Source organism: Bos javanicus, chromosome 27 (genome assembly GCF_032452875.1).
Source record: "Bos javanicus breed banteng chromosome 27, ARS-OSU_banteng_1.0, whole genome shotgun sequence".
NCBI classification, from domain to species: domain Eukaryota; kingdom Metazoa; phylum Chordata; class Mammalia; order Artiodactyla; family Bovidae; genus Bos; species Bos javanicus.
This window is the reverse complement of record NC_083894.1, coordinates 41144563-41168822: the sequence shown is the minus strand read 5'-3', so window position 1 is coordinate 41168822 and position 24260 is coordinate 41144563. Positions and strand designations below refer to the sequence as shown.

Here is a 24260-nt window from a genome sequence, read left to right as displayed (position 1 = left end):
CTGTACATGTGAAGTGTGGGGGTTGACTGTAGGGACAGGTGGGATCTCAGGCTTTTCTGCTTCCTCCCTTGTTGCTGCCATTATGGACTGTTTCTTGACAGTAGGGCTCTCTGCGTAGCCTCGTTTCTCCTGGCCCTCAGAACCTAACTGGATTCCAGAATCCGCCCTTCTGTTACCAAACCTGGACACCACTCTAGCGTCTTCCACCAGCTGCTGCCACCAGGACACATAGCCCTTCTCTTCTAAGACATCTCTCTTCTCTTTTCAAAAGGGGATACTTTTGAGATTTTTCCTTTTCTGAGTTCCACTCATTAGTTTTCATGCCTTTCTCCAGCAATTATGCCCTGGTATATTTAGCTTCTGTCTAAATGGGTTTCACCCAGGATGGGTTATTTGTTGATTTCTAACATTTGATACCAAAAGGCTTCCTCTATACTCTCTGTTCATCCCCACTACACTCTGGCAACTCCCTGCTCAGAATTTGCTGGTCTTAGTTTCTCTTGGCCACGCTTACACATAATTTGGAGTTTGTGGATTTCTCTGTCTCCTACTTTCACTGAAGATGTATTTCATGGTTTTATTTTTGTTCTTCTTGTTGCTCTATTTGGTTTCCAGGAGAAGTAGGAAGATTCAAAGCTAAGCAGTCACCATGTTTCTAACCTCTGTTCCCAATTTAGAAATAAAAAGAAACATTAAGAAACAACAGGAAAGGGAACCAGAGTCCCTGTCCTGCGCTTGCAGAGCAATGTCAAGGGCTCCCCCTGGAGCAGAGCGTGAACATCCAGCTGTCAGGCTGTCCTTCATCCTTACTCCTGTCATCTGAAAATTGTGTGCTCCTTTCCTTCTTGTTATTGTATGCTGATTGGGATTTTAGTAAATCAACAGGTATCTATGTAAATGCAAAGTGATTTGCTCCTATTTGGAAGAATCAGGCTTTGAGAATTCCACTTTGACGAAATCCTACAGGAGAGAAACGCAATTAAACTGGCTTTCACTTTGCCAGGGTGTTTTCCTCTTCATCTGTGAAGCCTGACTGCATAAACAACTGATTGTAAAAGATTCTAAAGGTCCCCCTGTGACTCTATTTCTGTTTTGTAAATATGTTCATTTGTACCATTTTTTTTTTTTTAGATTCCACATATAAGCAACATCATATGATGTTTGTCTTCCTCTGAGTTACTTCACTTAGTATGTTAATCTCTAGGTCTACCTGCTGCTGCTGAGTCACGTCAGTCGTGTCCGACTCTGTGGATCCCATAGACGGCAGCACCTAAGTTGCTACAGATGGCGTTTGCAAATGGCATTTCCCTGACTTGGCCATTGTGAGTAGTGCTTCCATGAACATTGAGGTGCATGTATTTTTTCAAATTACGGTTTTCTCCAGATATATGCCCAGGTGTGGGATTTCTGGATCATAGGGTAGCTCTATTTTTAGTGTTGTTTTCTTTTTTTTTTTTTGAACCTTCTTACTGTACTCCATAGTGGCTGTACCAATTACATTCCCACCAATAGTGGAGGAAGGTTCCCCTTTTCTCCACAAACTCTCCAGCACTTACTGTTTGTAGGTCTCTTGATGATGGCCACTCTGACTGGTGTGAGGTGGTACTTCATTGTAGTTTTGCTTTGCATTTCTCTAATAATGAGCGATGTTGAGCATCTCTTCATGTGCCTTTTGACCGTCTGTATATCTTCTTTGGATGACATCACCTATTCTTTCTCTATCAATGAACATTCATCCACACTTTAACTCAAATTTTAAGGTTTTAGTTATCTTTATAAACAATGCCTAGATTATACTGTTACTATTTAAGTTTAGGACCTACGAAGTTATACTAACATCCAGGATTTTTCCCAACATTAAACCTTTCATCAAGTTCCCAAATACTATTTAAATGCCACTCACATTTTTTTAAACTGGGATCTATATCACAAAAAAGTTAAAAAGTCAAGTCTTTCCATTTGAGAATTCCAACTGCTGGTCATCTGTCTCAACAGGAGATCTGTGCTGCAAGGAAGGGATGAGCTGAGAAGCCAGCCTGGCCCTCTGCTTCCTTCTAACACCCACTCCCAACCATTGCCAGTCTCTGCTGATGCCATAGCTAAGCAACCTGCTGTGATTGCTTTTTTGGGTAAATTTCCTCCAACAATAACATCTTCTGGCTTCTCAAAGAGCTGCTAAAGAATGATGGGCTTCATTGCGTGAGGCATCTCTGTGAGTAATAAATGGAGCTATTTTCTTTCCCTTGGGAAGCTAAATTATGCTGGTCTGTTCTCAGTAATAAACAGTGCTATGAGTCTTATTACATAGGAAGTACCTAAAACCTACTTTAGATGGTGGATTTTATGTAAAGTGCTTATCGGGCTGCTTGAATTCTTTATTGCATTTTTAGAGTCTAAACAATGTCCGTATAAAAATAGAAAATGATTTCACAGTTCTCCAGGGTCAAGGCAGGAATGTACAAATCAGAGAGGGAAAAAGTTTGAATTTAAATATAGAATGTACTGAAAATTTTTATCTTCATTTCAAGCTTAATGTAAGTTGTTAAAATATAATTTTGCTGGGTAAATACGCATGATATAATTTGTTATGTAAAAGATAACTAACTTGAAAGATTTGAACAAAATAAAATCATAAAATAGAGAATATAGGTTAGGACTTTGAAAAGTATAATTAGCTTTCAATATAAATAAAATATGTGGTTTCCTTTAGAGAGTAAAAACTCAATGTAATTTGCAAATTATTCCTGTAATAAGTCTATTTAAATGAATATAAAGTGAAGAAGTAAAGTGAAAGTCGCTCAGTCGTGTCCTACTCTTTGCAACCCCTTGGACTACACAGTTCATGGGATTCTCCAGGCCAGAATACTGGAGTGGGTAGCCTTTCCCTTCTCCAAGGGATCTTCCCAACCCAGGGATCGAACCCAGGTCTCCCGCTTTGCAGGCAGATTCTTTACCAACTGAGCCACAACGGAAGCTCCAATGAATATGTTTCTACTCTGTTTTCATAATGAACATATGAAGTTTTAATGAGTCACACTTTAACATTCTACAGAAATATGGAGCAATAGAGAACTGAAATGGTTATTCCCTGGGCTTCCTTGGTGGTGGCGGCTCAGCAGTAAACTATCCGCATGCCAACGCAGTACCTTGTACATAAGATACATGCAGTGAATGCTTATTGCTCGAATCAGGGAGTGTGTGAGTGACAAATTACGTAACTTAAGAAAGTGATTACTCCAGCAAGTCGGTATTGTACTCAACTCTATGTGCAGTTGCTATGGGCATAGGGAAGCCAGACAAAAAGGTGGTTTTCTGCAGAGCACTGCTACCATCCACTATTTGCTGGAGTTTATGGTTTATTTAATCAGTCTCATCTTAGGCATTATATTCACCTGATGCATGTTTTCAGAGCACCTACTATGTGTCAAATCCGATTCTAACTACTGTAAGTGGAACTGAAAAGCATAGCAATGGTTCCTGTAGAGTTTGCAGCCTACTTAAGAGAGAGAAAGACCAGCATATGTCTGTGTATATATATCTTCATATATATATTCATAAGTATATGAATCTGGAGCATATATATGAAGTTTGTAACAATGTTTATTTCTGGAGAGTGGTCCGGAATTGGGGGTGTTGATCAAGGAAGATTTTGTCAGGAAGGTTTGAGTATCTTTGATAAGAATATACTTGTGCATATTGTATAATTTAATAATTATACAATAATTAAACATTAATTTCAGAAAAAGTAGTAATATATGCTTTAAAAATATGGATTTTTTTTGGTTAACATTTTGTCCTTCACATTTCTCCAGTATTATAAAAGTTTTCACACATATAGAGAAGTTTTTAAAAATTAAGCAGTGAACACTTTCCCACCTAGATCCCACTATTAATAATTTAATATATTAGAGTGGTCTTTCTTCAGTTTTCAAGTAAAAATAAATGAAATGTTTTTCATTTTCACAAAGAACTTTATTGAACAACATGTTCAGCATTTTGTTCCACTTCTTCTTGCCATTTTTTAGGCAACTTCATAATCCCATCTTCCCAAAACGTTTTATCTTTTTGAGCAAAGAATTGTTCCAGGTGCCTTTTACAGTCTTCCAGGGAATTGAAATTTTCTCCATTAAAAGAGATTTGTAAAGACCAAAATAAATTGAAATCCAAAGGTGTACAGTCTGGTGAATACGGCAGATGAATCAGAACTTCCCAGCAAAGCTCTAACTGTTTTTGCATGGTCATCAAATAAACATGTGGTCTTGGGTTATCCTGAAGGAAGCTTATACATTTTCTCTTGACTAATTCCGGACACTTTTCATTGAATATTGCTTTCAGTTGGTCTAATTAGGAGCAGTACTTCTTGGAATTCCTTGTTTGATTTTCTGGAAGGAACAAGAAATCGAGGACTCCATTTCAAACCCACTATATACACAACATCGCCTTCTTTGGATAGATTGACCTTTGATGTGGTTGGCAATGGCCAACCACATCAGTTGCCCCATGATCTCTTCCATTCCACATGATGGTACAGTGTCCACTTTTATTTCCCATTACAATTTCTTTTAAAAACTGAATGTTTTCATTATGTTTCAGTAGAGAATCAAGTGGAAATACAGTCAAGAGGGTTTTTTTGCTTAACTTATGTGGGACCCAAACATCAAAGCAATTAACATGCCAAGCTGATGCAAATGATTTTCAAAGCTTGATTTGGATATTTTGAGTATGTCAGCTATCTTCAAGTGGTATAACATTGATTGTTCTCAATTAATGTCTTGATTTAATCGCTATCAACTTCCACTTGTCAACCAGACTGTGGAGCATTGTCCAGTGAGAAATCTCCAGCACAAAACTTAGCAAACCATCGTTGACACTTTTGATCAGTCACAGCAACTTCTCCATACACTGCACAAATCTTCCTTTGCATTTCAGTTGGGTTTTTACCTTTCTTGAAACAATAAAGCATAATATGCCAAAACTGTTGCTTTTTTCCTTCCATCTTCAATATTAAAATGGTTACACAATAATCCACCAATTTCTATGTTTTTCTAAAATGTGTGCTGATATGATAGCTATCAAAACACAATCTAAGAAAATTGTTTCAAATGAAGTTAAAGACAACTAAGCACTACTAGAACCATTTTTACAAAATAACCAAATGAACTTTTTGACCAACTCAATACTTACCTTATCATATATCTATTTATCCAAGCCTCCATCCATCCATCAGTGCATCGTATTTTTTGATGTAGTTCCAAGTAAGTTGAGATGCCTCAATGCACTTCTCTTGAAATACTTCTGCATCCTTTTCATTGACTAGAACTCAGAATTTGTTTACAGTTCAAACGTACTTCTTGTTAACACTCTCTTGTTATTTAACAAAAAATGACTGAAATGTGAACATGAGCTCTACTTTATGATTCTATAGGTTTCCTTAGGTAATATTCAGGCAGGAACCAATAGAAGTCTGAAACAGTGATTGTTGTAACTCTTTCCCTTAGGGGATACGATAACCCTTTTAGTTACTTTACATTTAGTTCTGATTAAGCAGAGGATCCGTTGGTTGAGCCGTGGTTCATTCTTCTAATGATGAATTTTCACTCCAAACTGGAAAACATAACAGGATTTGTACCAGCATCCACTGACCGGTTGGTGAGAGAGGTGTTGCACATCCAGAAAGCGCTGTAAAGAATGACATCTGTGGCTTTGGAAATCCTGCCACACTCAGATTTGGTGGCCTTTTCAGCTGCATGAGACCCTACTAGGGTAAGGGTGGAGACCTGGTCTCTTTGTCCACGATTTCATCTCCAGAGCACAGTTCAGTGACTGGATCACTGATAAAAACATGTTAAATGAATGAATGATTGAATTAGGGCCTCATACATAGACGTAGAGGGTTATTTGTGAAGTTGATTGCTAAGCCGTGTCCAACTCTTTTGTGACCTCATGGACTGTAGCCCACCAGGCACCACTGTCCTTGAGATTTCCTGGGCAAGAGACCGGGAGTGGGTTGCCATTTCCTTCCCCGGGGGATCTTCCTGATCCAGGGATTGAACCCGGGTCTCTTGTATTGCAGGTGGTCTCCTGCGTTGCAGGCAGACTCTTTACCAACTGAGCCACCAGGGAAGCCCCGGTAAACCTGAAGGTCTGTAGAAAAGGCAGGGCAGTGATGCTCTGCTGGCATTAGTGCTTAGAGCCGTGTGTCTGTCCTTACCTCCTGCCTAGATATCTTTGTACAGAGTATTATGAACAAATTTTTAATTAAATACTAAGTAACTTTATAATAAAGACTAAACTATGAAGGCCTCACCATAATTTCTGGGGAAAAATATTGGTTAGCTGGCAACAAATGTCAGAATAAAATTTTATTTCCTGATACATTGTCATTTTCTTTAAATATGGTATTCATTTAGATTGGAAATGATCTTGGTTTTGCAAAATCATGTTAAAATGTCAAAAAGATATTCTGCGTGACTCTGAGTATTTACATAAATGAAAACTGTACATTCTTAAATAGATTACTAAGAAAAAATAAAGTGTGAAGAGTGTGGGCTTTGAAGTCAGAAAGACTTGAGTTCCAGTCAAGATTCCCACACTGTAGCGACATTTCCTAACCTACCCACAAGGATGATGCGTCTATGACATTGTTTTGAGAAGTACGTAAATGAAGCAAAGTGCTTAGCAGAGCATCGGGGGGTAAGCACTTCATAGGTGATGGATTTCTTCTTTTGTTGAAGAGAAACACATGACAACAGTAAAAATAAATTTTTAGCATCTTTTTAGAGTGATGATTTAGTTGATTTGTTCTCAATTTTTATCAAAGTTACACATGTAAATAGGTTAAAACTATGTATTATGTGGTTTAGACCTACTACAAATATTTTTAAAAGTTTGGTTCTGTATTTGATGCCATCTAAATGCAGTTGATTTTTATATATTGATTTGGCAAGAAGCTTTGCTAAACTCCCTTAGTAATGTTAATATTAAATAAGTTGTCTGTAGATCCTTTTGGGTAGTCTTTGTACCCATCATGTTATTAATTAATAAACAACACCAGTTTTGTTTCTTATTTCCTAATTATTTAATCTGTTGTGTTGCTGTCGTTGTGTCTTGACTTCAGTTCGGCCACCGCCACTGCACACTTGAAGAGAAGGAGTCAGTCTGTTACTGAAAGATGGGATCTGGCTGCTCACAGCTCAAAAGCCAATAAACAGGCTGGATTGGTGGAAAGGAAAATGTTAGTCATTCAGTCATATCCGACTCTTTGCGACCTCATGGACAGTAGCCCACCAGGCTCTTCTGTCCACAGAATTCTCCAGGCAAGAATACTGGAGGGGGTAGCCATTTCCTTCTCCAGGAGATCTTCCTGACCCAGGGATCAAGCCTGGGTCTCCTGCATTGCAGGTGGATTCTTTACCAACTGAGCCACCAGGGAAGCCCAGTGGAAAGGAAAGTTTACCTTATTTCAGAAGCTGAAAACTGTCCAAAGGCCGACTCCCCTCACTGACAATCAGTGGGCAAGAGCTTTTATAAGCTGAGGGAGGGGGCTACCTGAAGAAACAGCACAGTCAGCTCTGATCATCTTGAAATTGGTCATCAGTGGTCTGACTAATGTCATTTTGATTGTTTTAGGTACAATTAATCTTCAGTTCCAGGATTGGATTATTTCCATTTCTTTGAGATCAGTTCTCAGAACTGTGGAAGCTTATTATGTCATGGCTACAGTCTAGGCATCATGGAGTTAACTTCTTCTACCTGGTGGGGATTTTAGTATCTATAGGACAGCTCACAGGAGGTGGCCCAGAATATTACCGATGGCTCTATGCTTAATGACTACATTACCATTGTTTGGTCTCCTTTGACAGTCTTCCTTTGTTTCTGCATGTTCTCACTGTTCTGATTAAACTTATTTAATCAGAGTTACCTCTACCTGTAACTCTGGTAGAGGGCACGGGAGGCGGGGAGTCGGCAAGGACCACAGGGCCTGCTCTGTTTCAGTTCTTGCCATGCTTCCTGTTTCAGAGAAAAGCCTTTCAACTTTACAATGTTAGCTATAGGGTTTTTTAAAAATTTATACTGGAGTATAGTTGATTTACAATATTGTGTTAGTTTCAGGTGTACAGCAAAGTGATTCAGTTATATATATATTTTTTCCAGATAATTTTCCTATGGAGATTATACAGATTGTTGAGAAGAGTTGCCTGTGCTCTGTAGTAGGTGCTTGTTGATTGTCTATTTTGTATATAGTCGTGTGTTTATCTTGGTCCCAAACTTCTTATTTAATCCTCTCCCCAACATTTCCCCGTGGATGACCATCAATTTGTTTTCTAGGTCTATGAGTCTGTTTCAGCTTTGTAAATAAGTTCATTTATATCATTTTTTTATATTCCACATGTAAGTAAATCATATATTTATCTTTGTCCCACTTCACTTACTATGATAATCTCTAGGTCCATACTGTTGCTGCAAATGGCAGTATTTCATTCTTTTTTATGGCTAATATTCCAGTAAATTATGTATGATAAACATATGACAAATCTAGACAGTGTATTAAAAAGCAAAGAGATCACTATGTAACAAAGGCCCGTATAGTCTTATGGCTTTTCCAGTATCATGTACACGTGTGAGAGCTGGACCGTAAAGAAGGGTGGGTGCAAAAGAACTGATGCTTTCACACTGTGGTGCTGGAGAAGACTCTTGAGAGTCCCCTGGACTGCAAGGAGATCAAAGCAGGCAATTCTGAAGGAAATCAGTCCTGAGTATTCATTGGAAGGACTGATGCTGAAGCTGAAGGTAAATACTTTGCCCATCTGATGAAAAGAGACTACTCATTGGAAAAGACCCTGATTCTGGGAAAGACTGAGGGCTGGAGGAGAAGGGGGTGACAGAATATGAGGTGGTTGGATGGGATTCCTGACATGCGTTTGAGCAAACTCAGGGAGATATTGAAGGATAGGGAAGCCTGGCATGCTGTAGTCCATTGGGTCACAAAGGGTCAGACACGACTTAGTGACTGAATAACAACGATTTATATAGGTACCAAATCTTATTATTTATCCACAGCTATAGGGTTTATTTTGGGAGGAGGAATAACTACCTTTTATCATATTACAGAAATTTTATTACATTCTCCAACTGCTTAACACATTTTTCATAAATGGATATTATATTTTATCAAATACTTTTTTGGTATCTGTTGAGATAATCATATATTTGTTTTTTCAAGACTTTGTTATTAATGTAAAGTATCAAGTTAATGTATTAAGCTGCACATGGATACTCTGTTATTAAAATAACTTTGTGTATCTGAAATGAACTCAACGTGGTCATGATAGTTTATGTTTTTCATATATTGATGGATTCTGTTAACTGTCATTGAGCCTGGAGGTTTTGCCCTTATGGTTGTGGATGAGATTGGTCTGTGATTTTCCTTTCTCATTCTATGTGGGGTTTGAGTTTCAAGATTTTGCTACATCATAAAATGAATTGGTTTGCATTTCTCTGATAATGAGTGATGTTGAGCATCTTTTCCCAGAGGGATGGTATGGGGAGGGAGGAGGGAGGAGGGTTCAGGATGGGGAACACATGTATACCTGTGGCGGATTCATGTTGATATATGGCAAAACCAATACAATATTGTAAAGTTCAAAAATAAAAAAAAAATGAATTGGTGAATATCATTCCCTCTCTTTCTAGTCTCTGGGATGAATATGATTTCCCCCTCCGGTGTTTGGCAGCATTTTCTGGTACAGACATTAGGGACCTAGGGTTGTTGTGCTTGCTTGTTGTGTGTGTGTGGTGGTCGCTTAAAGCTCAACATTCAGAAAACGAAGATCATGGCATCCGGTCCCATCACTTCATGGGAAATAGATGGGGAAACAGTGGAAACAGTGTCACACTTTATTTTTCTGGGCTCCAAAATCACTGCAGATGGTGACTGCAGCCATGAAATTAAAAGACGCTTACTCCTTGGAAGGAAAGTTATGACCAACCTAGATAGTATATTCAAAAGCAGAGACATTACTTTGCCAATAAAGGTCCATCTAGTCAAGGCTATGATCATGTATAGATGTGAGAGTTGGACTGCGAAGAGGGCTGAGCGCGGAAGAATTGATGCTTTTGAACTGTGGTGCTGGAGAAGACTCTTGAGAGTCCCTAGGACTGCAAGGAGATCCAACCAGTCCATTCTGAAGGAGATCAGCCCTGGGATTTCTTTGGAAGGAATGATGCTAAAGCTGAAACTCCAGTACTTTGGGCACCTCATGCGAAGAGTTGACTCATTGGAAAAGACTCTGATGCTGGGAGGGATTGGGGGCAGGAGGAGAAGGGGACGACAGAGGATGAGATGGCTGGATGGCATCACTGACTCGATGGACGTGAGTCTGAGTGAACTGTGGGGGTTGGTGATGGACAGGGAGGCCTGGCGTGCTGCGATTCATGGGGTCGCAAAGAATCGGACACTACTGAGCAACTAATCTGATCTGATCTGATCTTTTTCCTTTGTTTTACTTTTAACCTTTATGAATCTTTACATTTTAGGCATCTCAAATAATGCTACTGAGTGACACACACACACACACAAACACACACAAGTGTAACAGATTTTGTCTATACTCCTTATGATGTAATTAGTGAAGTATTGGGTTAATATCAACTGTGTTACTATTTGCTTTCTATTGTCACACTTGTTCTATGTTTTTGTTTTAATTTACATTTTGCCTTTCCCTGTTCTTTTGGATTGGTAATTTTTAATTTTTTCTACTTTCCCCTTTATTAATTTGGAAATTAAACATTTTCTCATTCTTTCAGTAGTTACTCAAAAAAAAAATAAATAAAACCTGCACCCTTTATTAATCAACACATAGTTAATTTGTTCTTCAGACAATAGAAAGACCTTGGAATTCTTTAATTTCATTTTTCTTTCTCCTGACTTACATGCTGTTATTTTTGTGTATTTTTAATTCTTTCTATATTTTGGACAAGCCCCATTCTTATTACTATTAACATCATCATATTTTATATGGTTTATTGATATATTCACCAATTTTTGAATCTTTGTTCCTCCCTGTATCACCTATCTTTAATCTATATTAATATTTCCTTCTGCTTTCTATTTTTATTTTTAATTTTTCAGCTTTTTTCACCTTCTGTTTTCTTTTTTTTTTAATTTATTTATTTTATTTGGAGGCTAATTACTTTACAATATTGTATTGGTTTTGCCATACATCAACATGAATCTGCCACGGGTGTACACGTTTTCCCGATCCTGAACCCACCTCCCACCTTCCTCCCTGTACCATCCCTCTGGGTCATCCCAGTGCACCAGCCCCAAGCATCCTGTATCCTGCATTGAACCTGGACTGGCGATTTGTTTCATATATGATATTATACATGTTTCAGTGCCATTCTCCCAAATCATCCCACCCTCTCCTACAGAGTCCAAAAGGCTGTTCTATACATCTGTGTCTCTTTTGCTGTCTCGCATACGGGGTTATCGTTACCATCTTTCTAAATTCCATATATATGCGTTAGTGCTGGGAGCCGGCAAGAGGCACTCCACTCGTGACAAAGGTCATGAGGAAGGAGGCTCGGCATACGCAAAGGCAGGATAGAGCCTCAGGAGTCCCCCTGGATATTCTCGAGCATCTACCCCACAAAAAAACCAGAGTCTGCCTACTTTATTGCTTTGTGCTCTCACCTCTGACTTTACTGGGGGCTGTCCCCTACCACCATCTCGCTCTCTCTGACAAAGAATTAACTTACAGCTCCAATTAATAAAGTTCCTGGGCATTAGGAGTGTTTAAACCCAAACCCCCCTCAGATAGCTCTCTAACTCGCCTGACAAGTTTACCCGGACTCCTACAGCTATGCATACGATTGTTTACAGTCTCCCAGCCTTGAAAGGCACAGGAAGCTTAAGATATTCAAATAACTTAGAGCCTCTCAGAGAGTTAGAAACTGTCAGAATAAAACTAGTAAAAGATTTCATTGATGAGCCAATGCTTGCTGCCAAGTTTCCACATCCCCTGTATTGTGTCCTTGAATGCGTATTAATTAATATAGTTGGTATGTAGAAAAAATAAGTAGTGGCCTTGGTGTTAGCAACTTTAGACCCTTAAGGTAATAAATTTTTTCCTTTGTTGTATACCCATTACACCTCTGCCCTATAGGAATGCAATTTTATCTAACACCTTCGGAAGATGGCGCCAAACCTTAAAATAATTACTTTTAGAGAAAATAAGTCTTACAGTTGACAAACCTTTGTCAAGAGTCATAAAATGTTAATAGGCCTTCTGGCCAGAAGATGATGTAAATCACCTAAACCATTTGTATACGATAAATTTGCAGGAAAGAAACCCTGGTTTTTGATAAGGATCAAAGACTGCTGACTTTGCATCCCCTATTATCCTCTATGTGTAACTTAGGGTATAAAAACCCCTGTTGAAAATAAAGCTACGGGCCTTGCTCACCAAAGCTTGGTCTCCCCATGTCATTCTTTTCCTCAATTTCCAGCTGAGTCTCCATCTGGAGCGCGGAGGTCCTCTGCGACCATTTATTTGCCTGGGCTTCTAAGACCCACTCGAGAAGGTGTCTAAGGTGGAGCACCTTCCGCTATTTCGAGAGGGCGCCTGCGGCCTCCGTGGTCAGAGCTAACCTGGTGTCACAGGTTATATTGATTTTCCGCGTAAACCAAGCTACTCAGCCTCTTTTCTCTGCTGAATTTTCCTACTGAGCTATCCTCATTCTATTACTCTTTATATCTTTGATGAATATTTAAATAGTCCCCGACACCGTCTCTCCTTCGAATACCCTGGATCAGCCGGGGCTGGACCTCGGCAGTTAGTATACTGTATTGGTGTTTTTCTTTCTGTCTTACTTCACTCTGTATAATCGGCTCCAATTTCATCCACCTCATTAGAACTGATTCAAATGTATTCTTTTTAATGGCTGAATAATACACCTTCTTTATTCATTAGTGTTGGTCTTGTTATTTAGTTGCTAAGTTGTGTGCAACTCTTCAGTTCAGTTCAGTCGCTCAGTCATGTCCAACTTTTGCGACCCCATGAATCGCAGCACGCCAGGCCTCCTGTCCATCACCAACTCCCAGAGTTCACCCAAACTCATGTGCATCCAGTCGGTGATGCCATCCAACAATCTCATCCTCTGTCATCCCCTTCTCCTCCTGCCCCCAATCCCTCCCAGCATCAGAGTCTTTTCCAATGAGTCAACTCTTCCCATGAGGTGGCCAAAGTACTGGAGTTTCAGCTTTAGCATCATTCCTTCCAGTGAACACCCAGGACTGATCTCCTTCAGAATGGACTGGTTGGATGTCCTTGCAGTCCAAGGGACTCTCAAGAGTCTTCTCTAACACCACAGTTCAAAAGCATCAATTCTTCGGCGCTCAGCCTTCTTCACAGTCCAACTCTCACATCCATACATGACCACAGGAAAAACCATAGCCTTGACTAGATGGACCTTTATTGGCAAAGTAATGTCTCTGCCTTTGATTATGCTATCTAGGTTGGTCATAACTTTTCTTCCAAGGAGTAAGCATCTTTTAATTTCATGGCTGCAGTCACCATCTGCAGTGATTTTGGAGCCCCAAAAAATAAAGTCTGACACTGTTTCCACTGTTTCCGCATGTATTTCCCATGAAGTGGTGGGACCAGATGCCATGATCTTTGTTTTCTGAATGTTGAGCTTTAAGCCAACTTTTTCAGTCTCCACTTTCACTTTCATCAAGAGGCTTTTTAGTTCCTCTTCACTTTCTGCCATAAGGGTGGTGTCATCTGCATATCTGAGGTTAATGGACTCTGCATAGAAGTTAAGTAAGCAGGGTGACAATATATAGCCTTGACGTACTGCTTTTCCTATTTGGAACCAGTCTGTTGTTCCATGTCCAGTTCTAACTGTTGCTTCCTGACCTGCATATAGGTTTTTCAAGAGGCAGGTCAGGCGGTCTGGTATTCCCATCTCTTTCAGAATTTCCCAGAGTTTATTGTGATCCACACAGTCAAAGGCTTTGGCATACTCAATAAAGCAGAAATAGATGTTTTTCTTGAACTCTCTTGCTTTTTTGATGATCCAGCGGATGTTGGCAATTTGATCTCTGGTTCCTCTGCCTTTTCTAAAACCAGCTTGAACATCTGAAAGTTCACGGTTCATATATTGCTGAAGCCTGGCTTGGAGAATTTTGAGCATTACTGTACTAGCGTGTGAAATAAGTGCAATTGTGCGGTAGTTTGAGCATTCTTTGGCATTTCCGTTCTTTGGGATTGGAATGAAAATGGACATTTTCCAGTCATGTGGCCTCTGCTGAGTTTTCCAAATCGGCTGGCATATTGAGTGCAGCACTTTCACAGCATCATTTTTAATGACCCTGTAAACTGCAGCACGCCAGGCTGCACTGTCTTCCACCATCTCCTGGAGCTTCCTCAGATTCATGTCGGTGATACCATCCAACCATCTCATCCTTTGCCACCCTCTTCTCCTTTTGCTTCAGTCTTTTCCAGCATCAGGGTCTTTACCAGTGAGTTGGCTCTTTGTATCAGGTGGCCAAAGTATTGGAGCTTCAACTTCAGTAACAGTCCTTTCATTGAATATTCAAAGCTGATATTATTTAGGATGGACTGGTTTGATCTCTGTGCAGTCCAAGGGACTCTCAAGAATCTTCTCCAACACCACATTTTGAAAGCATCAATTCTTCATTGGTCTCCTGACAGTAAATTCACGTAGTTTTTGTTTGATTTAATTTCTAAGAATTTTACCTCAAATATTGCAGGATATTTTTGCTGGGTTAAATTTCTTGATTAACAGATTTGGTGAAGGTAGGCACACTGATTATTACCCTACTATTTTCTATTATTCCTATCACTCTAACCACTATTTTTTGGAAGGTAAATTGGCTTTTGTTTCAGCATGGTTTTTCTTATTTTTATCTTTGAACTTGCTGGAGTTTTGATATGATGTTTCCAAGTGTGGACTTTTTCTTTCAGTGTATTCTACTTGTGACCTGTCGGTATCCTTGAACCAGTATACTTGGCATCTTTCAAAATTTTTGAAGAGTTCTCAACTATTACCTTGCCATCTATTTTAACATTTATTGTTTAATATGCCTGTGTATCTATCATTTTGAGCTGAGTATTGTGCTTTATTATCTGTGGAAATGATTTTAGGCTAAAGAAGATATTTTCTTCCTCTGAGATTTTTCATAATATTTGTAGGCACTAGCAATCTGAGAAAATCTAATCCATTTTCAGGTCTTAATATTTTCCAGGCCAATGAAATAATGCAAAGAACGACTGCAGCCCTTGTGAGAACTGGCCTAATTCCAGCTCACTCTAACTTCTAGAGTTCAGTGTGCTGAGTGCAACCATAGGGTAATTTAGCAGGCTCCGCATTTTCAGTAAGCCCTGGACTTTGACTTTATCCAACTAATCCTAAGAAGCTCTTGTAGATGAGTAGTCCTCATGACAAAAGTGACTTCAAATACCAAGCTAACCTTTACCCATTTCCAGTCTCTCTTGACTCTTGGCCTAGTAATTTATTATTAGTTCCTTTAGGAATTTAATGCTTTTGAAATAATTTTTAAAAATAATTTATCTAGTATCTGAATTTTTCTACAGGAAAAGAATTACTTTAAATGAATTAGTACATCATTCTGGCATCTAAAATCTGTCGTCTTCGTTGTTTTATTATATTCTCCCTACTTTGTATTTATTCTGCTTTTCCATCCAACTTTGTAGGTCAGTTATCAGATCCTTAATGTTCAGTCTTTTTACTCTTCATTAATAATCATTTAAGACTATAATTTCCCTCTACCACTTTGGCTGTATGACATAAATTTTATTATACAAATATCAGCGACATTTTCATGATTATTAAGTTCTAAATATATTCTAATTTTCATTCACACTTGTCTATGTGTCCTGGGTTTCTTGGTATTTAGAAATGTATATGCTTAATTTTCAGATTAATGGAATCTTTCCCAGTTACGTGTTTGCTTCTGATTTCTAACTTCATTGTATTGTGAACGTGGTGTGTTTGGTGTGCGTGTGTGCTAAGGCACTTCAGTCGTGTCCTGCTCTGTGTGACCTTATGGGCCCTAACCTGCCAGGCTCCTGTGTCCATGGGAGTCTTCAGGCACGAGTACTGGAGTGGGTTGCCGTGCCTTCTTCCAGGGGATCTCCCTGACACAGGGGTCGAACTCTGGTCTCTCTCTCTTTTTTCCCTTGATGAAGGACTTTATTTTTATTTCATTATTGCATTATAAGCATTCTTGGTTTTTCAAAGACCAAAGGGAGATGGAGAAAGGGTGGATCTGAATACTTAGTATATGACATAGTGAGAACTCCCTTCCCCCTCCTCCACTGAAGTCCTTTTCAGTTCAGCTCAGTTCAGTCACTCAGTCATGTCAGACTCTTTGTGACCCCATGGACTGCAGCACGCCAGGCCTCCCTGTCCATCACCAACTCCTGGAGTTCACTCAGACTCACATCTGTCGAGTCGGTAATGCTATCCATCCAGCCATCTCATCCTCTGTCATCCCCTTCTCCTCCTGCCCCCAATCCCTCCCAGCATCAGAGTCTTTTCCAGTGAGTCAACTCTTCGCCTAAGGTGGCCAAAGTACTGGAAATCCTTTTAGAATTGTCAAATAGAAGTTAAGTTCTATAATCTAAGATTGCCAGGTGCCCTGTGTCACTTGAGAACCAAGACTGTAAGACAAAAAAATGATTGGGATAAAAAGTTAAACAAGTCACCTCTTCAGATGGTCTCCTTGCTCAGTAGCGCCTGTCTTGAATGCTCACCTGGGTACCACTTCCTCCATCTTTAAATACATCTCAGCTTCTGAGCTCATGTTTCAGCCACTGTCGTTCAGGGGTCTTCTGGTTTCACCTCTTCCTGGTCTGTTATCTTGGCTTTCTTTCCTGGCTTCACCTGTTCTTGGTTCCTAACCCTCATTTCTGATAAGTTCCTCATTTCCAGGCATCTGGTGCCCTGCATGGTTTGTGTTTTCTGATATCCTTCCTGGGACAGTCTATATCTGAAAGTTTCTGCTCCTTTTATGTTAGTATTTGTTGATCATCACCATCTCAAATTTAGCTTTTTAATAATATTTTTTTTGTTGTTGAAAGGTAACGTTTAAAAAGAAGAGTACATACATTTTAAGTGAGTTCTGTGAATTTTTCATAGAGGCACCAGATTCATGGAACCATGAGTCAGATCAAGAAGTAGAACATTAGCAATACCCCTGGCGACACCCGATGCCACCTTCTAGTCATTATTCCCAGTCTCCTTAAAAATAAAGACGGCTTTGAATTCAACATCATAGATTTGAAACTTATTTGGAGCCCCGTTACTGTGAGTGGCGTCACCCAGCGCTCTTTATGCCTCACTTCTCGCAGGCACTTTTCTGTCATGAGACTCAGCATGTAGGAAGAGTTCACTCTTTTTCATTGCTGTGTTCTACTGTATGAAGGACTGCAATTTATTTATCCATTCTGTTAGCATTATTGTTAATATTATTATTGGCATTTAAATTGTTTTTCTTTTTTGTTTTTTTGTTTCTATCTTTTGATGAAATTGCTAAATCATGGGTTATAAATGCAATTAACTTTTGTAGACATTTGCCGAGCAGTTTTTTATAGTGGTTGTACTAATGTACTTCCTACTGTAGGATCTGAAAGGTCTAGCTGCTCCATTTTCTTGACAACATTTGATGTTGCTTTCTCTATAATTTTAGGCATTCTGTTGGGTAGAACTTGATTTTTAACTGTGGCTTTAAATGCGTTGCTTTTAAGAACTTTTTTTTTTCATATCTTTATGCAATATTTGGAAACGCTTTCTCTATTTGACTATTCTGCCTTTTTCTCAGTTTTCTAGACATCTTCTATGTATCAGTAATACATTCAGGTTATATATACATGTTGTAGGTATATATATTCATATTGGGTATGAAAGTAAGCTTCCAGCTAGCAAACTCTGATCTCTTATGTCTCCTGAATTGGCAGGCAGATTCTTGACCACTAGCGCCACCTGGGAAGCCCTGGTATGTTTGATACCAGTATTCTAATATATATTGACACCTTCTATATGGCTTACTCTGTGGTCAATTTTTGTAAATGTTTTATGTGTGTTTTAAAAGGATTTTACTGCCCAATTGTTGTGAAAACACCAAAGTGTTTCATGGATATAGAAGTTTTTCTCCTTACATTATAAAATAATTTGAAACTAGATATTTCAAATGTATATCCTCAATGACTATCTTTCTTTTAATCTATTAATTACAGAGAGTTATGCTAAACAATACCATATAATAGCATTTTCCAGTTTCTTCTAACTCTGTCAATTAGAAAATGATTTTGAGGCAAACATTTTGAATAAATACTTCAGAGCATTTTTTTCAATCTGATAAAAACCTGAATGTATGTCATTTGTCTTAAATGTTTCATTTGTGTTGGTCATCAGTTGCCTTGTAACTCTCCCACCCTTGTTCTTCAGGTTTTTCTGTGGCTTGATATATTGCACGTGTCCCCAGCAACAAATAGCTAGATCTGACGTTTTAATCCAGTCTAACGGATTAAACGGAGTGTCTAGTCAGCTTTCCCTGAGTGTAAGCGTTCATGTTGGCTTCTGTTGCTATTTTTACTATTTCATCTATACTTTCTATTTGTTTGGCTTATCCTTGTGTTTTTCCCTTTTGAATGTTTCTCTTTTTTAGTGCATTTCCGCCCCCCCCTTCTTATTTTGGAAATTATGTGTTCTGCATCCGCTTTTTAGTGTTTACCCTGCATAATGTGCTGTATTATGCAGCACTTAGCTGCTCAGTTGTGTCCAACTCTTTGTGATTCTGTGGACTGTAGCCTGCCAGGCACCTCTGTCCGTGGGGACTCCCCAGGGAGGAATACTGGAGTGGGTTGCCATGCCCTCCTCCAGGGGACCTTTCAACCCAGGGATCAAACCCAGGTCTCCTGCATTGAAGGCAGATTCTTTATCTTCTGAGCCACAAGGGAAGCCCAAGAATACTGAAGTGGATAGCCTATCTCTTGTCCATGGGATCTTCCCTGACCCAGGAATTGAACCTGGGTCTCCTGCATTGCAGGTGGATTCTTTACCAGCTTAGCTACCAGGGAAGCCCACCCTGTATAATGTGTGTGCCTGGTCAAGTCAGTTGGTAATATTTTTGCCTCCTACTGAAAATGGAGGGAGGGAACTTAGTACATTTTAAACACCATCCACCAATTTAAATGCTATTGTGTTCTACTATTTTAATTTTATCTTGCTTTTATTTTACCTCACAAATAATTACTCATTATCATTATTACCATCAGTATTTCATACATCAATGCTTGTTTCATTTACCCACATATTTTCTGATACATTTTCCTACTATTCTTTCTTGCAGTTAGAACAGTTGCAAACATAATTTTCTTTAGGCCTGACCTACATACATTTTTTTAGTCACACCATATAGCATGCGGGATGTGGGATCTTACTTCATGACCGGAGGTTGAACCTGTGCCCCTGTAGTGATAACTGCAGAGTCCTAACCACTGAACTGTGTGGATCACAATAAACTGGAAAATTCTTCAAGAGATGGAAATACCAGACCACCTGACCTGCCTCTTGAGAAATCTGTATGCAGGTCAGGAAGCAACAGTTAGAACTGGACATGGAACAACAGACTGGTTCCAAATAGGAAAAGGAGTATGTCAAGGCTGTATATTGTCACCCTGCTTATTTAACTTATATGCAGAGTACATCATGAGAAATGCTGGGCTGGAAGAAACACAAGCTGGAATGAAGATTGGCGGGAGAAATATCAATAACCTCAGATATGCAGATGACACCACCCTGATGGCAGAAAGTGAAGAGGAACTCAAAAGCCTCTTGATGAAAGTGAAAGTGGAGAGTGAAAAGTTGGCTTAAAGCTCAACGTTCAGAAAACAAAGATCATGGCATCCAGTCCCATCACTTCATGGGAAATAGATAGAGAAACAGTGGACAGTGTCAGACTTTATTTTTTGGGGCTCCAAAATCACTGCAGATGGTGACTGCAGCCATGAAATTCAAAGACGCTTACTCCTTGGAAGGAAAGTTATGACCAACCTAGATAGCATATTGAAAAGCAGAGACATTACTTTGCCAACAAAGGTCCATCTAGTCAAGGCTATGGTTTTTCCAGTGGTCATGTATGGATGTGAGAGTTGGACTGTGAAGAAGGCTGAGCACCGAAGAATTGATGCTCTTGAACTGTGGTGTTGGAGAAGACTCTTGAGAGTCCCTTGGACTGCAAGGAGATCCAACCAGTCCATTCTGAAGGAGATCAGCCCTGGGATTTCTTTGGAAGGAATGATGCTAAAGCTGAAACTCCAGTACTTTGGCCACCTCATGTGAAGAGCTGACTCATTGGAAAAGACTCTGATGCTGGGAGGGATTGGGGGCAGGAGGAGAAGGGGACGACAGAGGATGAACTGGCTGGATGGCATCACTGATTCAATGGACGTGAGTCTGAGTGAACTCCGGGAGTTGGTGATGGACAGGGAGGCCTGGCGTGCTGTGATTCATGGGGTTGCAAAGAGTCGGACATGACTGAGTGACTGAACTGAAGTGAACCACTGAACTGCCAGGGAATTCCCTGAACTACATGCTTTAGATATTCTACTTTAGTGAGGCTTACTGCTATAAGTGGTAAACTCACAGTTTTTATTTGTCTAAGGTATTTTTATTTCATCATCATTTTTGAAAGGTAATTTCCTTGGGTATTTAAATTTAAGTTGATAGGTATTTTTCACAAGATTTGTTAAGATGTAGTTTCACTTTTTTTTTTTTTCTGATTTTTATTGTTCTAATTGATAACTCGGCCATCGGGGTACTTACCGCTCTTTTTTTAGGTCACCTTCTTTTTTCTCTGACTTTGTTTTCATGTCTGTTTTATAGCTTGACTCTGCTCTGTCTACGTACATGTTTTTTTGTGTCCTCTCTGGGATTTATTGGACTTTCTAAGTATGAGGACTTTTGCGTACCAGCAAGTCTGGAACGTTCTCAGCCATCCTGTCTTCAGTAGTGCTTCTTCAACCTTCTCTCTGTAATCTATTCTGGAATATTTATTCAACATACGTATCCCTTCTCAATGAAGCCTCTGCACCTCACAACTTTTCATATTTTTCTTCTCTTAGTCTCTCTGTGATACACTTCTGAAATTTCTTTAAGCCTCTTTCCAGCTGCCTGGGGGCGTGACCAGTTGGGGACGACTTTAAATTTGCACTTGAGCATTTTTGTACTTCACATGTAGCAGGAAGCCCTGCTAAGACGTTGGCCCAGAAAGTGGATTTTCCTGAAAAATAATGAAGCTTAGTTACAGTCTCCCGTGGTGCTTCTCGCCTGCCCAGCATTCCTCCAAACTCAGGAGGAGACCGTGCACGGTGATCACGGGCGTACGTTCTATCAGTGTTGTCAAACTGCTGTTCAAACGGAAGTCACTGCGAACTGCTGTCACTCTGCCTTTCAACTTCTTACCTGTCGCACTTCCCTTTGTATTGGTGATGGTGTAGCCTCAGGCTTTTTTGGGATCTGAGTAAGAAGTGAATTGAGAACCTAACATTTTCACTGCCATTTGAGAAGACATTTTGAAATGCTTTAGTAAAAATAGGTCATTAATTACGGGCTTCTAGTTAGATTTGTTTTGTCATCTTTAAATTTATTTCCTAAAGACGTGAGATAGAATTCAGATTAGAAAATTAAATTTGAACAAAAGTAAGAAAGATGAGCAAAGAAATCAAAAGAAATTGTCTTGACATCAAGAAGTAAATTGTAACAATTAAAAAAAAAGAAATCTATCACACCCAAAGTTGTTCTTGTTTTTAGTTTCTAAGCCGTGTCTGACTCTCTGCGACTCCGTGGACGGTAGCCCTCGGGGCTCCTCTGTCAATGGTTATCTCCCAGACAAGAATACTGATGCAGGTTGCCATTTCCTTCTTCAGAGGATCTTCGCAACCCAGGGATCCAATCTATATCTCCTGAGTTGACAGGCATGTTCTTTACCACTGAGCTATCTGGGAAGCCCTTAAACCCAAGGTAGTACTTGAAGGCAATGGCACCCCACTCCAGTACTCTTGCCTGGAAAATCCCATGGACGGTGGAGCCTGGTAGGCTGCAGTTCAGGGGGTCGCGAAGAGTCGGACACGACCGAGTGACTTCACTTTCGCTTTTCACTTTCATGCATTGGAGAAGGAAATGGCAACCCACTCCAGTGTTCTTGCCTGGAGAATCCCAGGGATGGCAGAGCCTGGTGGGCTGCCATCTATGGGGTCGCGCAGTCGGACATGACTGAAGCGACTTAGCAGTCGCTTAGCTACTGCTAAGCAGTAGCAGTAACAGTAGCAGTACTTCGTTAAGGGGCACAGGTAAATTTCAAAAAGAAGTTGAGAATAGAATCTTAAGTTGTTTTATTATCTAACTGATGAAAGGTGGAAGAAATGAGACATATAAACAGATTGGGAAAAATTTTAAGCTCCTTGCTGTTTGGACAGGAGATATTAACACTGAAGGTGAAAACATAAAGCTCATAATATGTCAGTGTAATACCTGAGCTGACAAACTTCTTAATGATCCTCATCAATTCAAAGAATGTCTAAGGTTGGTCACTGCATATGAAAATGTAAAATGCCCTGTAAACTTCCACCTCACAAACAAAGACACAAGAGAAGCTTTCCCATACTTGACAATGATCTTAAAAATTTCCATGTTATCAATGACAAATTATGAAACAGAAGACACTTTCTAGAGCATTAATTTTAAAAACTTTGATTTTGATCAAACATGCTGGAAAACACTAAATTATCCTTTTATTCTCTGAATAGAATTGATAAGACAAAACTTTTGTCGTATAAAGAGATCAAGATATTTGCTGCCAAAAACCTGTCAGAAAATAACATTTAAAGTGATGTGTTAAGCAATTATTTAATAGAACAACTGATATGTTTCTGGATTTTCTTTTCTAAAATATTTATTTTTGGCTGTGCCGGGTCTTAGTCCCAATGTGCAGGCTCTCCGTTGCTGCACATGGGCTCCTCTCTCACTGTGGGCCCTGGGCACAGTTGTCCAGAGGCATGTGGGGTCTTGGCTCCCTGAGTAGGCGATGGAGCCCGCGTCTCTCGCGTTGGAAGGTGGCTTCTTAACCCCTGGGCCACCAGGGAAGTCTTGGATTTCTCTGATCTTTGTGATAGTTGCCACTTTTTGAAAGTTTATATTTTGTCGTGATTTCTTATCCTCAGTAGAGGTTTTGAATATTTAACCTTACTTTTATAATCTTGTGATCTTTTTGTTAAAGAGGCCTCCTCCTATAAGTCACTAAAGCTTGGGGCCCCACAGGTCTGGGTCCACACCTGGCTGGCGTGTTACTAATCCTCAGGGAAGACTTTTCCGGGGGGCCAGAAGGAGCCAGGCGAGCGTCCTTGCCGCCGCATCCGTGTTGCAGATGTGTTTCTCACTGACATGAGCCCTTTGAGATCCTTGCTTATGCCTCAGGCTCCTGTGTCCTCAGGAAACACCAGATCCCCAAGGTCAGTAGCAGACCTGGGTGCTTACTTAACCACCCATACCACTGATTTCCCCAATTTCTGCTTTTGCTTTGTGGATTCCTTTTTATTTATTTATTTTGCTAGTTCCACGACATATTTAGAAAGCTTGATTTTTTTAAATTAATTGATTAACTTATGGCTGCACTGGGTCTTCGTTGCCATGCTCTGACTTGTCTCTAGTTACGGGGAGCAGGGGCTCCTCCCTAGGTGTGGCGCGTGCGCTTCTCACTGTGAAGGCTTCTCTTCTTGCTGAGCACAGGCTCTAGGCACACAGGCTTCAGTGGTTGCAGTTCGATGGCTCGAGGGCTTGCGGGCTTCAGTAGTTGCAGCACAGGGGTTCAGTGGTTGACATGTGGGGACCCTGGAGACGGCAGGCGTCAGTAGTCGTGCATGTGGGCTCAGCTGCTGGGCTGCTTGTGGAATCTTCCTGGACAAGGGATCCAGCCCATGTCCCCCAGATTGGCGGGTGGATTCCGTCTATGTACCACCAGGGCAGTCCTAGAAGGCTTGAACTGCTTTTCCCCCCGCATTTTAGTTCTTTAGTAAAAGAACATTTTAGATATCTAATCCAATATCCTTCCAGAAATGAAAATGCTTGCAAATCTAATGTTCAATATTTTAAAAAGTACTTATAAAATATTTCCTCTATTGGCAGTAATTTTTTTTCCTGATACATCACAA

At 39.9% G+C, this 24260-nt stretch overlaps 1 long non-coding RNA gene across 2 annotated transcripts; it reads left to right on the top strand.

The window, feature by feature from the left end:
* The first annotated feature begins 1000 nt into the window (after nt 1-1000).
* On the top strand, nt 1001-9192 carry LOC133240088 (uncharacterized). Of its 2 annotated transcripts, XR_009734099.1 has the most exons (4): nt 1001-1322; nt 1996-2212; nt 5621-5763; nt 6074-9192. It is a non-coding gene; the product is annotated as an uncharacterized LOC133240088 (long non-coding RNA). The 2 variants fall into 2 exon arrangements; XR_009734098.1 differs by having other exon boundaries at nt 1005-1322; nt 5621-9192.
* Nucleotides 9193-24260: the final 15068 nt, after the last annotated feature.